General features: G+C 42.0%; 1 protein-coding gene across 3 annotated transcripts in view; it reads left to right on the plus strand.

Annotated features, from left to right (window-relative positions):
• The first annotated feature begins 1,148 nt into the window (after positions 1-1,148).
• Positions 1,149-25,662, plus strand: part of ccdc102a (coiled-coil domain containing 102A) — a 70,514-nt gene continuing 46,000 nt past the window's right edge. Inside the window, exon 1 of one of the 3 annotated variants that reach the window (XM_074659543.1) lies at positions 1,149-1,326. The gene's annotated coding sequence lies outside the window, so the exon portion shown is untranslated. Of the gene's footprint in view, positions 1,327-4,419; positions 4,512-24,827; positions 25,145-25,662 lie in introns of those variants that run through there. The other 2 variants (XM_074659563.1, XM_074659553.1) reach the window with 2 other exon arrangements.

Raw genomic sequence — 25,662 nt, forward strand, 5'->3', positions numbered from 1 at the left:
ATGAGATTTAGCTGGTGTGTTGTTTTTAGTTTAGCATTTATCTAGGCTGATCAAGCCAACTCCTTATTGGCTCAGTGTAACTTCCCTAGATTATTGAGCTATTTAGACTTTTTATGATACATCTTTTCACATTAAGAGCTGTTTAATTATTGACAGAGTATAAAACAACGGGTCCCTGGTGGGCACTGACATAGACATGTAAAAGTACCAGAGCTGTCCCCAAAATACTTTAGCATGCTATACAAAATACCATGGTGAAATTATCAAGGGAAGCCAGGTTACATTTTCTCTGCTCTATTCATGTGCATGTGTTGTATATTTATACATATTTAAACAACATATTTATTATTTTTTAGCCATATCGGCAGCTATAGCTCCATATATTTCTTATTTGTATTTTCTTTTGATTTCTCTATGTTATGTTTATATATATATATACACACACACACATATATAATTTTTTTTATATATATATATTATTTTTTATATATTTGTATTTATGCAAAAATAAATATATATATATATATTATTTTAATTTATATAAAAATATATATATATATATATTATTTTTTATATATTTGTATTTATGCAAAAATAAATATATATATATATATTATTTTAATTTATATAAAAATAAATATATATATATTATTTTTTATATATATTATTTGTTTTATTTATATAACTATATATATTGTTTTTTATATATATTATTTCTTATATATTTTTATTTATGTAAAAATAAATATATATATATTATTTGTTTTATTTATTTCATTTATATAAATATATATATATTTTTTTTTTTTCATTTTTATCAAAATAAATATATACATTATTTTTTTATATATATATATATTTTTTTTTCATTTATATTTTTTATATATTATTATTGTATTTGTCTTCATTTATATATATATAAATAAATATATATATAAATCTGAATTTATTAGAGAGAGCACATTCCAGCAGCTCTTCTCCCGGTGCTGTAGTAATTTCAACTGGGAGGTCTCCACTCAGCCAACCAATCAGCGCTCGGCTGTGTGTTAGAAGCAGAACCTGATTGGCTGAGAGCAGGGAAACTGTTGTCACATCGACAGCTGATTGGTCAGACGGGTTGTCGGGACCCGCCTCTTTTCCCTCCTCAGCGAGGACGACGTTTTCCATCCAGAGAGCAGAGAGAGAGAGGAGGAAGAAAAGAGCAGAAAGAGAAGAACCAGCACACCGAGGTTTTGCTTTAATAAAAAGGGAACCCTCTGCTACTATACCAGGATATAAACACACCTTCCAGGAGGAGATAACAGCAGCTATCACCTTTCTTTCACGGTATGTTCCTCTGCTTCTGTTGTCATAGTGGCTGAGAGAGTTAGAGACACACTGGTGTCAAATGACTCCAAAAACCATCTCCTTCTCCTCTCTTTCTCACCATGTGCATCCTCTTTATGGGTTATTAATTACAAAAAATACCAAAGAATAGAAACATTGTCTGCTGTAAAGCTACTTTGTTTGTTTTATGCATAATGTCTCCTGGTATGTCAGATGCATTGTTCTGCAAGAAAGGAAAAAGGCTCTTTTCACTGTTGGAGCCACTGTGAAGTTCACACTGTGGTTTTCACCCTTTTGCATTTTGACTTTTTGAAATGTTTAACTCGTATGCAATGTAAGGAAAATGACTTCAGTTGCAGAGAGTATAGCCTGTAGCAGGGCTGCAGGAAAGTGCAGACTGGCTCCTCCAGAAGAAGTTCAGTAACCTAATTCTGCATAAACCTAAACAACTGTAACCACCATGGCACACATGAAGGATGCATTCACTCCTAGCTGCAGTAAATGGGTCTCTGGTATTTGAGATGTGACCTGAGGATTGAGGTTCCAGCTCACTGGAGTAAACCATCTCCTCCTTCTTCTCTCTTTTTGGGGTATAAATCACCAGAGAATAGACACATAGTCTGCTGTGAAGGGAGAGTTCAGCTACTTTGTTGTTTTATCCATAATGTCTCCTGGTTTGTCAGATTCATTGTTGCTAGTAAGTAAAAGGCTCTTTTCACCGTTGGAGCCACTGTGAAGTTCACACTGTTTCTCCTCCTTTTGCATATTGACTTTTTGAAATGTTTAACATGTGTTTGTAGATGTGTAACTACCTGCAATGTAAGGAACATGACTTCAGTTCCCAGAGAGTATAGCCTGTAGCAGGGCTGCAGGAAAGGGCAGACTGGCTCCTCCAGAAGAAGAAGTTCAGTAACCTAATTCTGCATAAACCTAAATAACTGTAACCACCATGACACCATCATGAAGGATGCATTCACTCCTAGCTGCAGTAAAATGGGTCTCTGGTATTTGAGATTTGACCTGAGGATCCAGCTCACTGGAGTAAACTATCTGTACTGAACACACTGAGATGTGGTCTTCCTGACTGTGGTGGTCTGGGATCAGCTTCATGGGAACTGTGTCATGGAGGTTTAGGGCTGGGTTTGTCCCAGTTTGTGCCTCTCCTACAGGGGTGCACGATGCATGGCCAAAATGATATTCACAATGATTTATCACGATTATTCCTTTTATTTTAGGGACAAAAGATTTTTATTGCACTTTCACATTTAAATAAGCAGCACTGCTTTCACTTCCATGTTGTGCTAAATTCCTGCTAATTATAATTTGTTTTGCATCAAAATAAGACTTAAACTAAGGTTCTTCTTCTTCTGCTGAATTCAGTGCCTTTTCATTTTGCGTTTTCTACAAGCGGAGCACACATTTTAAACGTCGATATCGTAGTCGATCATATTCATTTAATTGCAGGAAGCCAAAATGGTGATCACGATTAATATTTGATTAATTGTGCAGCCCTGCTCTCGCGTACATTCAAGTCACAGAGTGAAGCATCCTGTAAGATCTGCAGGGACCGATAGAGACGGTCATGTAACAACACTCACTGCTGGTTTGCCAAATCTTCCAAAATGTCCCGTCTGTATAGACAGGAAGGCAATCCAGGCACTCCAGAATACTAAAACAATTAGGAAGGAGATATATTAAAAAGCCTTTATTGTAGTGGCTAAATCATTAAAAAGTCAAGATGTTTCGACCAGTGTAGGTCTTTGTCAGGGCTTAAAACAAACAGAGCGGATGTGTCCTCACCTATATGGTATCAACAACCAATGGGAGGCAGTCACATGATCACCATAGTATTACAAAATATTACAAAATATCACAAAGAAATAACACAGAAACAAGTCATTTATGTCCATCATCAATGAAACCACTCCTACTTTTCAATGGAGGCTGCAGAACAAACATTGGAGCCTATTCAGGGAGAAGAAATATATACAGTATATGAATATATCTAATTCACATGTAAAGTCTATATCCTCATTAAGACCAGGATACTTTAAGGCATCCAGTCGATGGATCCAAAAAGTCTCCCTCTGGTAAAGTTTTGTGTCCCCCCTGATCAGTGGTTTAATATGTACGATGCCCTCTATGCACAACAAAGAATCATTAGCACCGTGATACTCACTAAAGTGTCTAGCCATGGGGTTAGTCACTATTCCTGACTCTGTCTGCATATTTGAAAGGTTTTTTTAACCAGTGTCCAAAGCTGTGACTCTATTTTCCAAACAAAGATGGTTGCAATATCTTCTTGGCTGCTTTGTTGGACGTGTACAAATGTTTTATTATCAGTTATATTGGTCCATATTAATGTTACATATACTATTTACTTTAATACACAAAAAATTATTTATGTTTTTCTTGGGTTGCACAAAATTAAAGCACTTTCAGTTCCCTTGTCTGGAAGTCAATGGTTTTTTTATTGGCGTTTTAGTAATAAGCCTGAAATAAGGTCTTTAACGTTTTGTTCTACGATATAAAATACGTCGGTAAATACCCCACTCGCAAATTTTGAAGCCTTTACGTGTCTTAAAAAAGCCAGTTGCTACGACGTTACAGCCTCGTTGTGTATACTCGCGCTCATGCAACCGTGGTGTAGTTCGTTTATAGCCTAACGTTAGCGTTTTACTTCTGGTGATTGCATTCACAAGCTTCAAAAAACATAAAAGTGGTTTTCATTTGTGGAGATTATCTTGCTGAACAAAACGTGTAAGTATCATAAAAGTTTGTTTGCCACAGAGCTTATTTTCTGCAATAATCCAAAACCCAATGGAAAATCCAATTGGCTTTTTGTTGAGGGAACCAGGGCGATGCTAACTTCCTGGTTGGCCTCCAAAAATATGTCAGCCCTGCAGCACTCTGTCAACAAATATAACAAAAAAATGTTTTTGAAAAAGCTTACCAACCCTAGCTTGAAGAATACATCCCACAGAAAATCCTCAGGCTTTGTAACGTTTGGGCTGACTTGTCTAAAAACAATAGAAACAACTACAGGAAGCCCCACCTTCACAACATTTCATCCCAATAGCTCCCATCTGAACAGATTTGATGTTTGTATTCTGCGTTCCAGCAGCGGGAGAACAGCATTTGTTTTTGATTCATATGGTGAAATATCCTGGGTGGTCTCCAGCCTGGTGAGTTAGCATGGATTATTATTGTTGTGCTTTTGTTGTTGTCAACTGAAGTGCTGCTATAGTTTCAATTTAAATGCCGGTCTCCTCGGTCCCAGCAGACTCACAATCTCTGCTGTAGAGCTCATGGACATTCAGTATTTGTCGTGACCGAGAGAAAGAGGTAACCTGCTTCCTGGGTGATCTGAATGTTTGTAGACGGAGCCTGTGCAGCCGCTGGAGATTTGACCATCCAAATCCCCTCTGTGTTAGAAGTGGTTAAATCTCTGACCGCTTTTAGAGAGTCAATGAATCATCTCCAAACCACCACATGAAGAAATGGAAAATCAGCTCAGCATCCAGGAGAACGGAACAAACAGAAATATAACTGCAGGCAGGTGGAATGAAATTCAAAGTTGCGCATACACTCTACGATTTTAGCCCGTTTCTGACCCGATTTTTGAGCCACACGACTCATTCTGGAGTCGGACTGAATTTCAGCTTCGTCGGGTGTCGTTTGCTGTGTAGTGCACAGGGGGGAACGTGGACCGATTAACTCCTCCCGACCGGCCGTCTGATAGTCGGATGAATTTCTTACATATCAGAAATTTTCGGTCGGCCGACTACAAACTCTCCACGAGCCAATTCCCCAACGTCAGCGCCTTTTTTCTCCTCTTTTTACAGTAATCAGAGCGTATCTATCAAGATAACAATGTAAGCTACAATAGATATAGCTACTAAAACGTAGCTAGCTTACCTCCAATTCTCTCTGCAAAATGGACAAGCCATACTGTCCACGTCTTCCTCACCACCTGAGAGTCCATATAAAGTTACACCGCTGCCTCTTTTTTTAGACGTTTCAGCAGACAGGATGGCACAGATGATCGAGGCAGCACGTTTCTGCCTCGTTAGCATTGTGACCCGTACAGATCATGGATGAACTGGATACAGCGTTGGAGGCGGGGCCTCGTTCATTCTTATGAAAGTTGCTCAGTGGTGCATGAAGCCAAAATGGCTCGACTTCTAAGTGGTACAGTACCCGGGTCTTCCGGCGATCTTTCGCATCCATTTGGCCCATGGAGCAGGCACGGTAGCCTCCGCTCGGTCACATGGGTCTAACTCCGCTTCCAGCCTCGGTCTGGATCTCATTCACATGAAGGGAAATAACTCTGGATTTGTCTATTAGTGCATTTTACAACTTTTAGTACTTAATGATTTAAATAAGGACTATTCAAGAGTTCATACTGGGAAGTTGATTCACCTAAAAACATTTTTAGTTACAGATGTCTCTTTCCCAATGTAAGTCTATGGGAAAAAGTATTTTTGGGCCCAATGGCATCACGTGACGGACACGGAAGTTTTAGTACCGCCGTTTGGCCACTATGAAAGTCGGGATCAAAGCCCGCGCTATTCCTGAGGGCTTGTCAAGAGCCAACTTCCTGTATCTTGCAACAGCGCTCAGACTCACTTAAGGTGGACCAGCTTTTCTCCTTTAAGTGACGAGCCGCTCCTCGGAGTTTTGCTCAGCTTTTTAATTAATCTGTAATATTTCTTTTAACCGCTATCGTTAATCGGTTAAAATTCTTAATGTCGGTTAACGGTTCATTATCAACAGCCCTAAACTGGAGGCAGGTGGAATGAAATATAAGGTGGTTGAAATCAGAATATTTGATGGGAAGGTGTTGAGGATCATGTTGGATGTGAGGGGTGTCCCTTTCTGGTTTCACACAGCAGCAGTCAGCACCATCTGTTCTGCTGCCTGTAGCTGCTCTGATCTGTTGGTGAGACGCCACCACCGGCCTGCTCTCTGCTCTCTCACACGCCTGTCCTCCATTTAACTCCCTTCAGTCGGCCTTATTGGCTCTGAACGCTGTAAACCGTAGCTATCCGTCTCTCTCGTAAACATACACACACATACACTGACATGTGGACGGCACACACACACACACACACACACACACACACACACACACCTGCACACGCTGCAAAGGGTGACTTCTGTTCTGTGTGTGGTTGTCATGGAAACAACGTGTTTCTGAAAGCAAAAGACCGACCAATAGAGCCATGTGCTCCTGGTTCAGACACCGTGTCTGACCTGTACAGTATCATAGAACGAGGTCTTCTTCTTCAGGATAGACTGTTTGTATGTAAATAAGGCTCCACTAATTGATATTGTTGAGAGCTAATGAGCCAAAACATTGAAGAAGAACTGTGGGAAAGGATTGGTTACTGTGATGCCTTTTCAAGGATTTAATTATGCTTTCGCGTTGTCAGTCTGTCCGTCTGTACCAGGCAGGCAACCTCTGGTTCTGAGAGAAAATGAGTCTACTCCTCACTTGATTTATTACCTCAGTAAACATTGTAAACATGAGTTTATGGTCTCAGTCACTAGTTTTAAGTCTTCTTCAATACAGCATGATGTTCATTTAGTAAATGATGGTCCCATTTAGAGTCAAATAGACCATAAAGCAGGGGATGCTTTAGGGCGGGGCTACCTTGTGATTGACAGGTCGTTACCACGACGTTGTCCGGTCCGGGAGTTGTCCGTGTTTTCATTTTTTATGACGGATGGAACAGGTGACATGGGGATCTTTTTGCAGGTTTATTTGGAAAGATAAAAAGTTAAAAAGGTAACTTTACAAATAGAAACATGTGCAAACGTGCCGTACCGTGAGGTGGTCGGCTTATTATGAACACGGTGTGTTTCTGTGTCGCGTTACGACGGATGCCTCTCTCATTCAGCAGCCTTGTTGTGTTCGTTACACTACGTTGTCCCTCGCCGTCCTGTCATCTACCGCTTTTTTCTTCCTCACCGCGGACGGCCAGCAGCTCCCGCACCTCGACGTCTCGCCACACATCCGTGTTGTTCCTCGTCCGTCGTTCACCTCCGGTGTGTCTGAAATCATTCCTGCTGCCGCCCCACAGTTTGTTTATGAGCTACGGCGACCTGTGACCGTTACGTCACGGACTGTGCGCCTTCATTTGCAAGCGAATATGTTTGTTAGCGACCCTGGGGCGTGCCATTCACATCGAAATCGACCCTGGTCCGACCCGCCTCTCGACCTGGGTCACGAAGCCGAGTTAGTCAACGCGGGTTAACCCTTTCATACACACAATCGACCCTGGTTCAACCCTGGTTGAGACTAAAAACTAGTCAGAAACACCCGTGGCGATGCCTTCCAGTTGCTTGTTCCAACTGTAAAATCAAAGACCTTCAATTCATGGTGGATATCAAACAAAGCAAAGCGTCAAATTCCTCACATTAGTTATTATTATCTTTGGCATTTTTTTTATCAATAAATGACAAAAGCAATTGATAATCAAAATAGTTGTTGAATTATATATTTATATTCTATCAACTGCTCATTTCAATGATATACTTCTATAGGAATGACCTGTATAGTAGAGTTGCTCTGGCACGGCAGGGCTGAGTGAATACTGACCAGGAAAACTGTAAAGCTGGCACCAAATGCTTAGTTCTTATGCGTATTCAGATTTGATGGTTTGGTCCGTTCGTTCCAGTGTGTGTCCTGGGTCCGTCCAGCAGACCTTTTGTTTGTCTGTCTTCCTGTGTGGGATATCAACATCCTCTCATTTGTCGCTCCACCCTCTGAAACTCAAACCCAAACCAGACGAGCCAAGTCTTTCTACTGCCTCTGTCTCCGTACACGTCTCTCTGTCCCATCACTTATCTGCTCAAACTGCTTCTTTCTGGAACTGTATTTCCCTTACTGTAAGAACAAAGCTGACTTCTGTGGTAAGAAGAATGCTGTCATATTTGTTCTCGTGCAGTTGGAAGCAGTTGGTATGTATCTGACAGCCTGTGTGTGCCAGGCCGACAGTGTACCTTCAGTCACCCCGGCTGCTTAAACACATTCCAATCCCCCTCACACTGTTTACTTTCCTCTCAGCATCTCTCTTCTACCTAAACTCTCTCTCTCTCTTTCTCTTTGTTTCTCTCTAAACTCTCTCCGTTCACACGCTCTGCCCTTTCTGTCTCTTAACTTCTCAATCTTTTTCTCCTCCCTCTGTGTTTTTCTCTCCATCTCAGTGACAGTCAGTCAGGCCTCTCCAAGGTCTTGGAAGTCAAGCTGTTGTCAGCATAGGGACTGTAGAAGCATACTCGCCAATGCAACCCATTTTCCCCGGGAGACTCCCGTTTTTCATCGCCCTCTCCTGGTTTCCTCCCGGGGTCACAATTCTCCCATTTTTCTCCCAATCTATGGCATTTTTTTCCCCTTTTCATTATCTCAGCCTGTTTCTGGCGCTGTGGAGCGTCTATAAGCTCAACTGCTTTCCACCCGGACAACGATAGAGCTACACCAAATGTAGTTTCCCGGCGGATGAGAGCAGTCTATGCTCGCGACACAGCGTGCAGCGGCCAAAGTTGGGCTTTGTATTTTCACTGCGGTCAAACACTGTTATCTCTCCAGCTTGCTGCTCGCAAAGGGAGGACACACTGATGAGTTATATTCATTATTAAGGAAAGTTGATTTAATAAAAAAGACTCTTTTAATCCGATGAATCACTTTATTTAAATTTAGTTTTTTTTTCCTTTTAGTTTTTTTTAAGCCGGGCGTACACTGTACGATTTTAGAAATGTTGTTGTGTACTTCCTACTCCTACTGAACGAGTAGATCGTTTGCGATGAAAAGACAAAGCAACGATTTATGTGCTCACACTGTACGGCCCGATCGTACGTGTAAAATAGATTAAAAAAAACACGGAGGAGGAGGAGGAGGGTCTGTCAGACTGATGAAGATGCTCAGGTCACATGTTTATAGATGGTTGTATTTTTCATTTTCTCATGTCATCGGTTCCCTCTGAGACTTCACCGTCTCTCAGAGGCTCTAGTAGGTTCAGTTTTAAAGCTGAGGGAAGATACTGATGTCATGTCTGTAAAGTCTGAAAAATTTCTGGAAAAAAAGTCCAAAAAATATCCCAAAAATGTCCCAAAAAATTCTGAAAACGTCCGAAAATTGTCCAAAAGAAAGAAAGAAAGGCAGAAAAAAAGTTCAAGGAAGACGTGGACAGTATGGCTTGTCCATTGCAGAGAAAATTGGAGGTAAGCTAGCTACATTTTACTAGCTATATCTATTAAAGCCTACATTGTTATCTTGATATCTATGCTCTGATTACTGTAAAAAGAGGAGCAGAAAGACACTGATGCTGGCAAACAACACCCGACGAAGCTGAAATTCAGTCCGACTCTAAATGAGTCATGCGGCTCAGAATTCAGGCCAGAAACGGGCTAAAAATCATCCAGTGTATGAACAGGGTTAGGGTGAGGTCGTCCTAAAATAGGAGGACAGACATTCAAAGCTTTGAATGTAAAAAAAGAAGACATTTGGTACAGCTCTATAAATGTCTCTCTGTCTCTCTCTGACTGTCAGTTGTGAGGTGATACGCTAACTGTTGATTCACCGTAGGTCACACTCAGAACTGTTAATACACAGTTGCATAAAATGTTATCAAACTCCAACAGAAGCAGTGATGAGAGCTGCAGTGTGTTTTATTCTTGGAGGGAGTGTGTGTCCATTTCAGTGGAACAGTGTGTGTGTGTGTGTGTGTGTGTCTATGTTTAGCTGTTTGTTTAGGACTTGGTAATTATGGCTGGCAGCAGAGTTGAGTTAGAGCAAGCAGAGGAATGCCTTTGGTCTGCTCCTGTCACTGAAACCGTTCAAATGCTTTAACCTCTCTCTCTCTCTCTGTGTGTGTGTGTGTGTGTGTGTGTGTGCATTCTTTTGGTAGGAGTATGCATTTTTGATTGACTGCATGTGTGTGCATGTGTGTGTGTGTGTGTGTGTGTGTGTGTGTGTGTGTGTGTGTGTGTGTGTGTGTGTGTGTGTGTGTGTGTGTGTAACTTTGGTGGTGCTTTGAGCATTGACCTCTGAATTCTTGAACACACACGTACGCACACACACACACACACACACATTCTCTTTCCAGGCTCCTTAACTAGGAAGAAGTCATAACTTATCCTGTAACACACTCGTAATAAACACACATGCATATGAACACACATACACGTACACACACACACACACACACACACACAGCCTTCCTGTTTGAGTGGAACCACCGGATGACATCATCGGCTGCTTCTGGTGGCCTCTAGGTGATCTGTCTTCCAGATGTAGAGAATAGGAGCAGCAGATGGCCGTGCTGGGTGGAGTCACTGACAGTTGGGGGTTAACCACCACCCTCCTGTTATTTAGGCCTAGTTCTGGTTTATACCCTAACTATGTTTTAGTTACTGATGTTTGAAGCTGATATTCAATGTTGTGCCAAAAATATTGCAAAATATTACAAGAATTTAATGCATCAACATTTTGTGGGTGAGGTTGCAACTGATGGAACGGGTCCACAGGGGTGTTTTTATCGCGAGGGATCACAACCGGATTCCCAGCATTAAAGTGGGTGTAGTATATTTTTGACATCATTGGACAAAAATTCCATAATAACCTTTCAGCATATTGTAATTCAAGTGTTCTGAGAGATAACGAGACTTCTGCTCCTCCTCATGGCTCTGTTTTCAGGCTTTAGAACATCTAGCCCGTGATGGGAGACTTTGACCAATCACAGGTCATTTCATTGAGAGAGCGTTCCTATTGGCTGTGCTCCGGTCATGTGACCAGAACTTGGCGTTCCTTCACCAGATTTCACAATGGTGGCGGCGTCTCAAACTTTCTCATTTTACAGCTAAACCGTGCACTACAAGATGATTCTGACAACATTTGAGGAGAGAAATAGGCATTAACGTAGCATAATATTGATTCATATTTGATCAGCACTGCCTAGTTTGACCGTTTGGTCGGAGTTCGCGAGTGATTGACAGCCGGCTCTCATAGACAGCAGCTGGACAGCAGACCTCAGATCAGCTCTTACTGCTTGTTTTCCTCCGGTCTGTGAAATCTTGCAGATGCCGTTAGGAGCACCGGAGGACATAGAGGAACATGATTTTTTTCAGGTTACCTGTTTCATGAACTACTGTCAGGATATAGCAACCGTTTTATAAAAATAACTTTTTTTAATCATGTTTGCTCCAATCTCGCCTACTTCAACTTTAAACGCTTGATGAGCTGCCACTAGACACTCGGCACCTGATTGGACGAATGCTTTCCTTCAAGCTGCTGCTCCCAGCTTTCGAACCGGAACCAACATGGCGGCTCGTTTGGAAACTTGTTTCTGGAAACATTTTATGCAAGAAATAAGCCGTGCAGCTGCTGAATCGCTGCTGATCGACAACGTTTAGTTTAAAAGTTTCGAGTCGCGTCGGACGCCAATGATTTGCATAAAGTAGCCTAGACCTCAACTTTATGCTAATGAGGAGCGGCCAACGTGACGGTCCATCTCTTGTATCGCGCCGCCACGCTACCAGAATGCATTGCACTGCTTGCTTACATAGACAATGAATGGGAAGCGTGGAAAGGACGGAGCCTGTGGACACGTACCTTAACGGTTATTTTCTGCTTATATTTTCTTGCAGGACTCCAGGCTAACTTTCTCAGTTGGTCGCAACAGCACATGATTTGGTCACACCTTTTTTTTGGTACAGCATGGTATTAGCTAATCAGTGACGTTGCATCCAGTCCGTATTGCCTACAATACACACGCAGCATAGCTTTCCCCTCGTACTGCAACCATGGGTACTGCGTTAGCCACTGTGGTTGAAAGTAGTATATTTTTCTTCTTCACCTTCTCTCCCTGCCTGCACTTTCATCATCCATAGCATCTTAGTCGGAGCCTCTCGTTGTCGCTCCTTCTCCACCAGCAATGAATAGTTTATATCTGTACCCATGCCCGTGGCCTTCTGTAGCGATACACACAGTGGTGTGTGTGAGTGGGCCCGCCTTCTGCCCCCCACCCGGGGTCACAGACAGATTTACTCAGCTTTAATGCTCAATTGCTTCTGCTGTTACTCAGACAACACCATGGAGATCTGCCTCTCGGTCACATCAGGATCTCTAATCCATTTCTGCTCCCATAACGTGTCTTTAAAGTGTATTCTTATCTCAGTCTCTCTGGCTTTAACCAATGCACCACGAGTTTTCACCCCGTCTGCGTCTGTACAGCGGCTTCAACCGTAAAGTGTGACTGTAAACTGTAAAACACAGGACTGAGAGTGGAGGCGTGATTAGAATCCAGCTTGAATCATCATGACTGTGTGTGACAGCGTGAATGTGATGTGAATGTTAACAGTGTTTCCTGTGATGTACGACTCCAGGCCTGACCTCTCTGCCTCACCTGCCTCAACGCTTAATTAACCTTAAAGCAGAGTGTAATTAACGGCTCTTTAGAGGGCCCTTACAAACTCATCTGCACACTCAGCATGACAGCAGGCTTTATGTGTTTACACCCCCTAACATAAATTTATATCACTCTCAACTCACTGTAAATTCCTCTGTTTGCAGCTTTCAGTGTGACATAACCACAAATGATGTTAAAACAGGTGAGACACATATTGTTTGTAAAAATTTGGGCTGTCAATCAAACATTTAATTTCGATGAATCGCATGATTGTCCATAGTTATTCAAATTAATCATACGTTTTTTATCTGTTCAAAATGTACTTTAAAGGGAGATTTGTCAAGTTTTTAATACTCTTATCAACATGGGAGTGGAATAAATATGCTGCTTTATGCAAATATATGTATATATCTATTAATGGAAATCAATTAACAACACAAAACAATGACAGATATTGTCCAGAAACCCTCACAGGTACTGCATTTAGCATAAAACAATATGCTCACATCATAACATGGCAAACTGCAGCCCAACAGGCAACAACAGCTGTCAGTGTGTCAGTGTGCTGACTTGACTATGACTTGCCCCAAAACTGTATGTGATTATCATAAAGTGGTCATGTCTGTAAAGGGGAGACTCGTGGGTACCCATAGAACCCATTTACATTCACATATCTGGAGGTCAGAGGTCAAGGGACCCCTTTTGAAAATGGCCATGACAGTTTTTCCTCACCAAAATTTATCCTAACTTTGGAGCGTTATTTAGCCTTTTGAGGGAAAATCTTTCCCTCAAAATACCAGAGCAGTGATTGATTGCTTCAGTTGATGTTGTCGAGACAATAATGATATTCATTTTGTCTATACTGTCCATTATTTCTTGGTTGTAGGAGTAGAAGGTCACAGCAGTGTGCAGTAAGTGAGTGTGTGTGTGTGTGTGTGTGTGTGTAGGGATTAGTCATTAGTGCTTTACACACCCATATTCCCCCTTTTTGAAGTTCTTTAAGTCGCTGGATAAGCTCCCTTGTGTCTGTGTGTTGCGCTGTAAGCTTGTTTGGCTGATTTGCTTGCATTTAAAAAGTGGTCTGATCCCCATTAGGGCCCGTTAACCCCTTCTATCCCTCTGTGCCTTGGGGGCCCACACTGAGCTTTGTGTCACACAGGCTGTGAACTCTGCTTCCTTGTGGGAAAAGATTAGAGCCAGACAGATTCCTGGTCATTTCAGACGGTATTAGACCAGAGGCCTTACAGTTACATATCCAAAGACAGCTGTTAGTCTCATCCACAGACACTGACACTACGCTACAGTCACATGCTCATAGTGTTTTATCTGCAAGACTATCTTCCACTTTTGGTGCTGTTTTTAAAGCAAACGGAAAAAAATCTCCAGTATGCATCGAACCGGTCTACCTCGCCTACTGTATCCCACAATGCAAAGCGCTGGAACGGTACAGGCTACGGTTACAACAACAACAGCAGCTTGTTTTTGAACATTTTTCGTAGCTATTTCATCACTAAATTCACTTCTGAAAATGTTTGAGGTGAGAAATCAACTGTGTAGATTTTGAATATTGGCAGTTTAACGATATTAGATCGTGAATCAAACATTTGCTCCACCGTTTTCTGAGTTTAGAAGCTCCGCAAACTGCCATGAGCTATCGAATACAGCCACAGACTCGCTAGTAGTATACCTTTGCCATTCTGGCAGTGAATGTGGGCGATATGAAGTTTTATTGTGAAAGTGTAATCATCTCTTTTTCTTGCCTTAATATCTATTTCTATCTCTGTCCTGGAATTTCATCATCCCCACCTCAGCAGCTTCTGTAGTGCAGAAGAAGAAGAAGAGCTGCGTCCTCCGTCTATTTACCTAATTGTACACATTATGCAAACCTCTCTGAGCTTTGAAGCTGCTGTAGCCTGCAGAAATGCACCTTTTTTTAGCTCTGCGTTCTCAACGTCTGAGGCGAGTTGAAAATGCTTCAATAAGCTCACATAATAATGATGACGATGAAGGTCATAGTGACTACAGATAAACGATTGTGTATGACTTAAAAACATAGTTAAAGTGTGGTCATTATAATGCAGTATATGCTGTTGTACAAAGGGTTTGATTGAGGTGCTAATTTGAGCTGTTCCTATACCATCAGCAACACTCAGCAAACTCTGTTCTCTGGTGTAGAGCAAGGCTGTATTCAAAACCACCGACTACATACTGCGTTCCTGAGTAGTATGCAGTATGAAACAGTTAAAGTGATGTATTTTGCAGTATACTAGACCAGGATTTAGCCTTTAGACCAGCTCTTAAAGCACCGGACAAAAACTAACTCGTACCACTAGTGCAATATTATCGAAAAATACAACTTTGATTTAGTTGTTTATGTTATGTTTGTTGACTTTATAAGATCCTGCAGGTTTAAACTATTTATTCTAACAGCTCATAGTGAAGTGAGACGAACAGGATCATCAACGAGGAGAGACGGGAAATATAAAACTAAAATATATTTATTTAATATATATAAACACAGAACAGTGGACTGATCTCCCTCCAGATATTAGAGTCATGTTAAAAAGGGTCATGTTGTCTCAGCAGGTATCTCTCTGCCCCGTCAGAGGCGGATCTTTCCCTCGCCTCTTCCCTCGCCACTCTGCTGCTCTGTAGCCGGTCTGTGAGCGTCACGTCGCCAGCGGGTGATTGTGGATCTTTTCAACTCCAAAAAGACAGATAAACAGAGGTTCCCGTTTATTCATAATGGACATTTGTGTTGTGATATTTAAACAAACTATCAACAAGGAAATAAAGCTCCAGTCAGCTCATAGCGGTCTGTGAGCGTGACAGCCCGGCTGGCGAGGTAGCGACCCCGGCAGGGGTCACAGCAGTTTGTGGAGCTTCTTAACTAGGAAAACGTTGGAGCAAATGTTCGATTCGCCATCTAATATCGTAAAACTGTAAACATTCAAAATCTACACAGATGATTTCTCACCTCAAATCGTTTTCAGAAGTGAGTTTAGTGATGAAATAGCTACGAAAAATGTAAAAAACAAGCTGTTTTTGGCTGCTGTTGTTGTTGTAACCGCAGCCTGTACCGTTCCAGCGCTCTGCATTATGGGATACAGTAGGCGAGGCAGACAGGTCCGATGCATACTGGAGATGTTTTCCAAATCAGAACGACATTTGGATATTATTGGCATACTGTAGAGTTTTGCTTTTGTTCGCATACTACATGCTACATTTTGGCCAAATCAGTACGTACTACTAGTACAGTATGAGGTTTCAGATACAGCCCATGAGATGCACTTGAAAAGGTAGTAAGTGAATCGTGGAATATCACTGGTATTGGCATCGACTACTAAATTTCTGGTACCGTGACTCCCATATTCATTAAGAGTGTTTCTCCTCTTCATCCTCTCTTGTTTGGGACACTTCACGTCAAATGTTGTGGGGATTTATGTTGTAAATATGTCTGTTGAGAGCATCCAATCCAGGAGGCTCACATACCAAACTGTGAAGAAAGTGTAGTGGAAAGTGTCTCCCTGTCTTTAGGCTCTCATCTATCCTCCTCCTCCTCCTCTTCCTCCATCACCTGACATGATATCACCTCCATTCATCCTCTCCTCTCTTGTCTTTCTGGTCCTGTTGAATAAATGATGGCAATGTGATACTGCACCAGCAGCCTGTGCTGAGCTGGACACTCTGACACACTCACTCTCTGAGGCTTTCTCTGCCTCTCATGTATAAATACAAAAAAGTTGCAGTCACACAGTTTTGACTCTGACCTTGAAGCACAAACTCACTTTGAGTTAGTAGATTAGCTTTGTACCATTTGTAGCAAAGACTGTAGAATAGCAGAATCTATACAGAACAGAGCTGCACGCTGGTTTTTAGGTGTTCATACGTTTGCTCCTACTTTGGCTGTTCAGGGTGATATGGGATGGATTTGATATGTGAGAATACAGGATCAATAAGAAGGTTTTTCTTTGGAGTAAATCACATAATGCTCCACGGGCTACAGAACTTCATGCTATTTTTGAGGAAGCTGAATTACAAAATATGTATAGTAGTAATTTATCATGCAGCATGAACACAATTAGAAGAACTTGCTAGATTTGAAGTAGAAAGATATATTGTTAAAACCAAAATTACGAACATATATTCAATTAAGCACAATTATGGTGCTGAATCTTATGTTCTAGCAAACTTATCAAGGAGTCAAAGGTCTTGAGTTGCACAGTTAAGAACAGGAATCCTTCCTCTGACCCTAGAAGTCAGTAGATTTAAAAACATCCAGGAGGACAACAGGTTGTGCGAAGAATGCGAGTTAGTAGAAGTTGAAAATGAATCGCATTTTCTTTTGTATTGTTCATAATACATGTTATAAATTAAATGTCTGTTCAAAGTCCAGAAATGTTTTGGTGCTCGGATGATGACAAAATGGAACGGCTAATTAATTTTAAAGGTCCCATATTATAAAAAAGTGAGATTTTCATGTTTGTTTTTTTATTATAAAGCAGGCTGAAGTCCTATATAAATACTGTGAAAGTATCGAAACGCTCAATCCACAGGGAAATACACACAGCCCGTATTCAGAAACTCTGCATTTGAAACAAGCTGTCAGGATTTCTGTCCATTTGTGATGTCATAAATATACAATATTTAGACCCTATACACAATTTTAAATGTAAACATTCTAAATGTGTCCCAGTTTATTTCCTGGTTGCAGTGTATGTGAATGTCATCAGCTGACAGGAAGTACACATGGACCCAAGCTGTTGCCTAGCAACGCAATTCTGTTGAATCGAAATGCGCTAAAACTGAGCGTTTAAAACAGAGGGTAAATACAGGTATATTCAGGCCGACAGTATGAGGAAAACAAAGGAGTTTTTTTTAACATTACAGCATGTAAACATGTTCTGGTAGAAACACAAATTACAAGTATGGACCTGAAAATGAGCACGATGTGGGACCTTTAATGCTTATAAGTTTTGTTCCTCAAGCTTGGAGAAAACGTCAGGATGGTTTATTTGTCTGGTATTATTTGTAATTTATACTGCTACTCTGGTATCTGCCTTTGTCTTTTCTTTACTTTCTAAACAATGGTGTAGTGTAATGGGCTGGCCATGTTATTTATGCATGACACAATAATGATAAAATCAAATCAAATCATGTAGCATAGTGCAGTTTATGTTTGCGTTTGTGTGTGTTTCTATTGGCATGAAGGGCGTATGCTGTGAGGAACCACATGGTGTGTGTGTGTGTGTGTGTGTGTGTGTGTGTGTGTGTGTGTGTGTGTGTGTGTGTGTGTGTGTGTGTGTGTGTGTGTGTGTGTGTGTGTGTCATGCTTCAGGAATGTATAATTTGTGCTACGTTGGAGCCTTTCGCTGCACCTGGGGCCTCATGGGAGATGAATTTCTCTTTTTTTGTATATTTTTTTGCACAGACGTGTGTGAGATAGAGCTATTAGATAGAGCGATTTTATCCAGCAAAGTATGCAGACACCAGGTACCAAAGTGTCTGTGGTCGGTGAATCATCCAAATTCCAGCTTTGAGTTTAACCACGTTGAGTCTCACAGTTAATAAGATTTTAAAGAGCAACTTCAAGTATGAAACCTTCAAAAGTCTTTAATTACCTGCTAACAAGCAGACTTTGCTGCAGTAGTAGGTAGGTATGCGTTGGGTAAATAACAGATCACGTGACTGATTGCTGTAATAATACTTGGCAGTGATAGCTTAGTGACTCCACATACTCTCCATTATGTTGTTGCTTGGTATGGTTACCATCCCTTGGTTACCATACAGGCCGGGGTTGCTATTGATCAAGAGAGAGAGAGAGAGAGGCCATCACACATTGAAACCAATTGGTGCCTTCAAATGAGGTTTACCGTGTTTACGAGTTGAGCCCATATGAACGCCCCCTCATGTTCATTCATGCATAATAAGTTAATATATATTGTTTTTCTTGGTAATTTTATATGTCTTAGGAAAATAATGATATTCCCAACAGCCTCATCTTTTCCATGTCAGTCCTTTGCATTTACTGCATTATGTTACCCACTTGCTGGCTCGTTAAATTGTTAGCCTCTCTGGCTTCTAGACGCCGACAGTAACGTTAATATTGCCGTTGCTTAGCAGCGGTGTTCCTCATGACTTAACCATTTGAATGCCAAGCATATCGTGTACACGACTTCCTGTGTTGTAAACACAAGTTCATGATTTTCGTTTGAAGGCACCAAATGTCTCATCAACCTGATACAAGAGCTACACAGTATTGTGACTGAGTACTTAACTGTAGTACTGTGTACTGAACTCTGACATCCAATGCTCGGTATGATTCTTAGTCAGCTACCGGCATGGCTCTAGTGATGGCACTAGTGATGGCTCTGGTGATGGCACTAGTGATGGCTCTAGTGATGGCACTAGTGATGGCTCTGGTGATGGCACTAGTGATGGCTCTAGTGATGGCACTAGTGATGGCTCTGGTGATGGCACTAGTGATGGCTCTAGTGATGGCACTAGTGATGGCTCTGGTGATGGCACTAGTGATGGCTCTGGTGATGGCACTAGTGATGGCTCTAGTGATGGCACTAGTGATGGCTCTGGTGATGGCACTAGTGATGGCTCTGGTGATGGCACTAGTGATGGCTCTAGTGATGGCACTAGTGATGGCACTAGTGATGGCTCTAGTGATGGCACTAGTGATGGCTCTGGTGATGGCTCTGGTGATGGCACTAGTGATGGCTCTGGTGATGGCACTAGTGATGGCTCTAGTGATGGCACTAGTGATGGCTCTAGTGATGGCACTAGTGATGGCTCTGGTGATGGCACTAGTGATGGCTCTAGTGATGGCACTAGTGATGGCTCTGGTGATGGCACTAGTGATGGCTCTAGTGATGGCACTAGCCGTGTTTTCATTTAATTGTCAAGCGAATTTTAAACAAACTTTTGAAATGTCTCAAAAAGAAGAAATGGGAATTGGGCGCAGGTATTTCCATCAACTGGTTTTGAGCCATAAAAATAAACTCAGCGAAGCTTGGTCAGAAGTTGGCGCTATAGGCGTGCATGGCCAGTAAACATAGAAGAAGAAGAAGTAGAGGTTGTGAACTGGAAACAAGGAAATTTTTCATTCACAGGCCAAACGCTGGCATTCAGATTGACAAAAATAACCATTTTGTTAAAACAAACAGCAAGGATTGGTGGTGGGGCATGACTTTGACTGGCCAACACGGTGCATTGCCAGGTGACGTTGCATTTTATTACACGGTTTGTTGAATACACAATTCTGGCTGGTCAATCACGGCGTTCTACGGTCTGTTATTTTTTTTATAGCAGACCGTTGCTATTGGTGCAAATCAAATGAAACTCGTGTTTACAACATGGGAAGTCGTGTACACGATATGCTTGGCGTTCAAATGGTTAAGTCGTGTGAACACCGCTGCTAAGCAACGCCAATATTTCCGTTACTGTCGGCGTCTAGAAGCCACAGAGGCTAACGATTTACCAAGCTAGAAAGTGGGTAACATGAGACAGGAAATGCAAAGGCATAATGACAGAGGAAAAGGATGAGGTTGTTGGGAATATCAACATTTTCCTCAGACTTATTATAAAATTACGAAGAAAAACAGTATACGACTAAAATTACAATATATTAACTTATTATGCACCGAAAACTGAACTTCCAAGGCCTCCTCCATTTCTGACAATGTTAACAAACACCTCACAAGATGCAAGAACATCCATCGCCTTGTTGGGGTTTATTTCACAACAACGACCAGTTCGCTGTACATTGTCCCTTACATATTGCTGCTCCTGTCAACCCAGGTTACTCTGTTTTGCTAGTGCCCTTTAGGTCGGCGACCCCCAAGCGAGACTGGATTATTGTTAGCTGATCTCTACGGGGACATTTCTTCAGGTGTTTGTCTGTAGAGTCGGGGGTTATGTTATATTCCATCACGGTGATACAGCTGAAATACCTCTGATCCTTTCCTTTGATAGTGTAATTAAGACTGATTCTGCTTGATGAGGCGTCTCATAGCAGACTGTTTACAGCCCAACATATATAGATTTCTTCCTGTGAAAAACTCTTGTTATTTCAGTCGGGGGGGTAAAAAAAAGAAAAAGAAACCTCCAGCTCCGCTTTGATGTTTGGAAATCTCCCACTGGCTCAGTTTCAAGATTTCTCCGTCTTGGAAGAGGAAGAGGTTTGATGTAGAAGTTGGAGCCAAAGCTGAAATGATTAGACTTGCATTAAAGCTGGAGAATTGTACTGTCAGCCATTTTTTGATATAATGGAACGGAGCGGCTTCTGGAGGCTTTGTCCTGTTTCTCAAAAGATCAGTCCAGTATTACTCTTTGTGAAGGTTTGACACAGAAAATGTCAGAGTCATCTTTGTGTTTGTGAATTGATTTAGGGCTGAATGTTTTCATCTGACATGTGGACTTATTGTCCTCTTTGTGAGTCACTTGTTGCAGTCGTTTTGTCTCAAACCCACGCCTTTCCGATAACTGGATGCGTTCATGTGTATACCCAGTACGGTTCATGAGTCGTCTTTGATGTAGGTCGTCTCACATATGCTATGAATATTTCTCCAGTGCGTCGTGTTACTGTTGACAGCCTCAACTTAAGCCAGGACATTAAATTGATCCTGATCCAAAATCAGTGGGAAAGAGCGTTTAGCTGTGACAGCTTAGACCTTTGTTGAAAGGCCAACAGTCTGTTGGAATTGTGGTCATGTTTCCATTCAATTGAGCAAATTTATAGCAAACTTTTGAAATGTCACAAGAAAGATATCCAAATTAGGCGCTTTTCCATCAACTGTCATGCACCACTGAGCAACTCTCATAGGAATGAACGGGAGCCCGCCTCCAACGCTGCATCCAGTTCTCTTTATACATCCATGGTCTTGAGCTGAGGAGTTGTTTGCTCAGTGGCGCATGAAGCCAAAATGGCTCGACTTCCGAGTCACGTGGCCACACTCGGTCACATGACTCGGTCACATGGCTCGGTCACGGGTCAAAGCCGTCACGCTGTCGTCACGGCTCGCTAACTCCGCCTCCGAGCCCTCGCTCCAGCCTCGGTCTGGGTCTCATTCACATGAACAGAGGAAGGGAATTAACTCTGGATTCGGCTATTAATGCATTTTATAACTTTTAGGACCTAATGATTTTAATAAGGACTATTCAAGTGTTCATACTGGGAAGTTGATTCACCTCAAAATTACAGATGTGTCTTTCCCAATGTAAGTCTATGGGGAAAAAGTATTTTTGGGCCCAATGGCATCACGTGACGGACACGGAAGTTGTAGTACCACCGTTTGGCCACTATGAAGATTGGCATCAACGACTGGCGCTCTGCGTGGGGACTTGCTCAAGACCTGAGCTAACTTCCTGTATCTTTCAACACCGGTTCAGACTCTCTTAAGGTGGACTGTTAAGGTGGAACAGCTTTTCTCCTTAAAGTGACGAGCCACTCCTCTGAGTTTTGCTCAGCTTTTTAATTAATTTTTAATATTTCTTTTAACCGTTTAACCGATAGCATTAACGGGTCCCAATTCTTAATGTCGGTTAACGGTTAATTATTAACATCCTCATTCCAAGGTAATCCATTTTATGGAAGCACTCTGTGATCCATCATGTAAAGGATAATCCACCAAAGGGGGCGATAGAGATGTTTTGGCTTCACTTTTGTGGAGCTGTCATGCCGCCTTGCGCTCATCCTACAGCAGCAGCCTGTGAAAAACTCCTAAGTGTTGGGGCTGCAGACCAGAGTAGAAGAGTATACAGTATATTTCTCTTTTTGCCCTTCTGCTCTCTGTTGTATGAAAAATGCACTGAATTCAGGTGAAGAAGAATCTTATTTTAAGTCTTATTTTGATGCAAAAATGTGTACATTAGCGGGAATGAAGCACATTGTGGAAGTGAAAACATTGCTCTGTTTTTTTAAATGTGAAAGTGCAATACAAATATTTTGTCCTTAATAGCAGTGAATAATTGTGATAAATAATCGGGATCTCAATATTAATCAAAATCATTGTTATTATCATTTTGGCCTTAATCGTGCAGCCCTAATCCACAGTGAGTGGTGCAGTTATCAACCACGAGCTGACGATGGCGCTAGAGGACCAGTCAAGGGGTCTCCAGGATTCTTTCAATTCATCCTGTGGGGAACATGAAGGTCTGAACTAAATGTCACAGCAATCCATCCAATAGTTGTTGAGATATTTCAGTCCTAGCTCAAAACTCAGGGAGTGGAACCACAAACCCCAAAACCCCAAACCCCCGTACACACAGTACTGCACATCAGTGCTGCTCCTATTCTCAGCACCACTGTTCCCTCAGACCTGCAGGCTGCGTGGTCATACACAGAGATGCATTCCCTTCTCCTTCTATCATCTGCACTGATGCAACTCCACAGCCTTCACACCCAGTCACACGGGAGGAGGAGGAGGAGGAATGACTTGATTTGTGTTTCAAACAGGCTCCCCACTGAACACGTGTAGCTGCTGTCAGATAAAAACCTTTCATCTGCATGAACTGAGCTGTGATGCAGAGTCATGTTTACCTTGTAACTGTCATTTAGAGTTGCAATCACAGCAGGAATTTCAGCAGGGTTTGTGCCAGGGCTGGGACGATTCACCTATCTCCTGATTCGATATGTATTTTGATTTTTGTTAACTTCAACTAAAGTTGAATCATACACTTCTAGGAACTTTTAATTTGGAAAATAGCTAAAATAATACATTAAAAATATTTGATTTTCAGCATGTATGTAGTCAGAGATGTCCTGAAGTCAAATATATCAGTCATTGTCAGGCATGTGTATACTTCCCCTAACTTCTCCAAGTGCGTCTCTAGCTCTCCCGTCAGCTCCGTTCTCTTTATCCATCCATGTTCAGCTCCATCGGGGCCGTTTCAATGCATTTAACATAAATGTCAGTGTCTGGGTGCTCTACAGTTGTAGCGTCGGCCCATTTGACCACGGAGATGAGAGCGACGGCCGGCTCGACCGCACATTACCGCGATACGATAACGTTTCCTGTCAGAGACAGAGACAGAGACAGAGACAGAGTTAGCATGCAGCTTTAGCCGTGATGTCTAGCTCTGCTTTTCCTGGTAATGTGTGAAACCCAAAGTGTTTCCATCCTTTACTGGATGTGTACTGTTTACCACGCTGGATTTAAAATGTGAGGACGCAGGTCGTTTTCTACTTTTTCTTTTTGTGTTTTGGTCGTTGGATACAGAATGGATATGACATTACGTTACTCATACTACAACAATAAAAGCGGTAACTTCCTTCTACCTCCACATGGACTCAAATGAAGCAAATATTTTGATTCTGGCATAAGAAATCTATTTCAAAATCGTAAAAAAAACAACAACTAATGTTTACCCTGTAACTGCCATTCTGAGTTGCAATTACAGCAGGAGTTTTCAGCAGGGTTTGTGCACGCCAAGCCACATGCTTCTCGTGTTGAAATAGAGTGTTTCACACAGCACTGATTGACAGCACCGAACACTAGAACGGGACAAGTGAATGAAGCCTTTGAGTCGGATAGCAGTGTGATTGTTATTTTCTTTCAGTGTGTGGTTGAACCCTCCAGGCCCAGCCAACCCCACTGAGCCAGAGAGCTCTCCAGAGCTGCTTCTCATTTAGAGAAAAGAACACACACACACGCTGACTCACTGCAACACTCACACAGAAACACACACACACAGAAATGTTGGCGAGCACTGGGGGAAATCCTTCGTAGCGCCACGCTGTATCTCTTTATGGCCACATTCACATAAATCAGTGGTGTGTGTGTGTGTGTGTGTGTGTGTGAACACCCTCTGTCGCCTGCGGTGTGTTTTGTGTCGGCCATGACCCCTTTGCTCAGACTGTTGCTCATTCCAACAAGATAAGCTGACATTTGCATTGACAAGTGAAATAAACAGTGGTGTTTGTGTGTGTGTGTGTGTGTGTGTGTGTGTGTGTGTGTGTGTGTGTGTGTGTGTGTGTGTGTGTGTGTGTGAGTAGGGGTACGGAGAGAGGGTGAGAACACAACGCCCGGGTCAACATGATTTGTTTATAACGTTGAATATACGAGAATAGAAGTTGAGTTTGGGCTGTATGGCATATGGTCAGCGTGGACAGATGTTCTGTCAAAGAGTTTATCACCACGCCGCTCAACCCGCCGGCTGGCCGTGCATTTTATGGGCCCTGTGATGACAGAGGGCGGGGTTCACCATTCACATGGACGTTGGGCCAAGAAAGGGGGAGAGAGAGAGGCAAACTGGGAGACAGAAGGACGGAGAAAGTTGGGAAGTAGCAGAAAAGGGATATACGGAAAGAGAAGAAAATAGAGTTTGGACCGCCGGTGAAAGCTGTGTTTTATGATTCATCTCCGGCTGAAATAAGTGAAGTCACAGAGGCGAGCGAGGTAAGCGTGGAGGTGGAAGTAGCTTTGAAATGAGACTTAAGTTGTCATTCAGTTCTCATGTGGGATCCGCTGCCTGAGCTTGACTTGTGAATTATAGTTTTGTGAGTTAACTGGAACTTATTTTCGTCTTGATGTAACTGTGGCTACCAAATGACATTGCACTTAAATTTGGGATTTTGTAGTGCTTTTTATTTTAACCCCCCCTGAGACCCGATTTGTCTTTCAGAGGCTGTAGCAGGTTCAGTTTTAAAGCTAGGCCATGTCATGTTATAGCTTGTCGGGAAGGAGGCTAAATAACGCTCCAAAGTTATGTCATGTCATGGCCTTTTTCAAAGGGGTCCCTTGACCTCTGACCTCAAGATATGCGAATGAAAATTGGTTCTATGGGTACCCACGAGTCTCCCCTTTACAGACATGCCCACTTTATGATAGTGCAGTTGCATGCAGTTTGGGGTAAAAAATGCAGTTTTTTGAATGCAGTATAAATGTGTTATTTTCGCGTTTTATAAAAATGGTGT

This window comes from Sebastes fasciatus, chromosome 2, assembly GCF_043250625.1.
Source record: "Sebastes fasciatus isolate fSebFas1 chromosome 2, fSebFas1.pri, whole genome shotgun sequence".
In the NCBI taxonomy this organism is placed as follows: Eukaryota; Metazoa; Chordata; class Actinopteri; order Perciformes; family Sebastidae; genus Sebastes; species Sebastes fasciatus.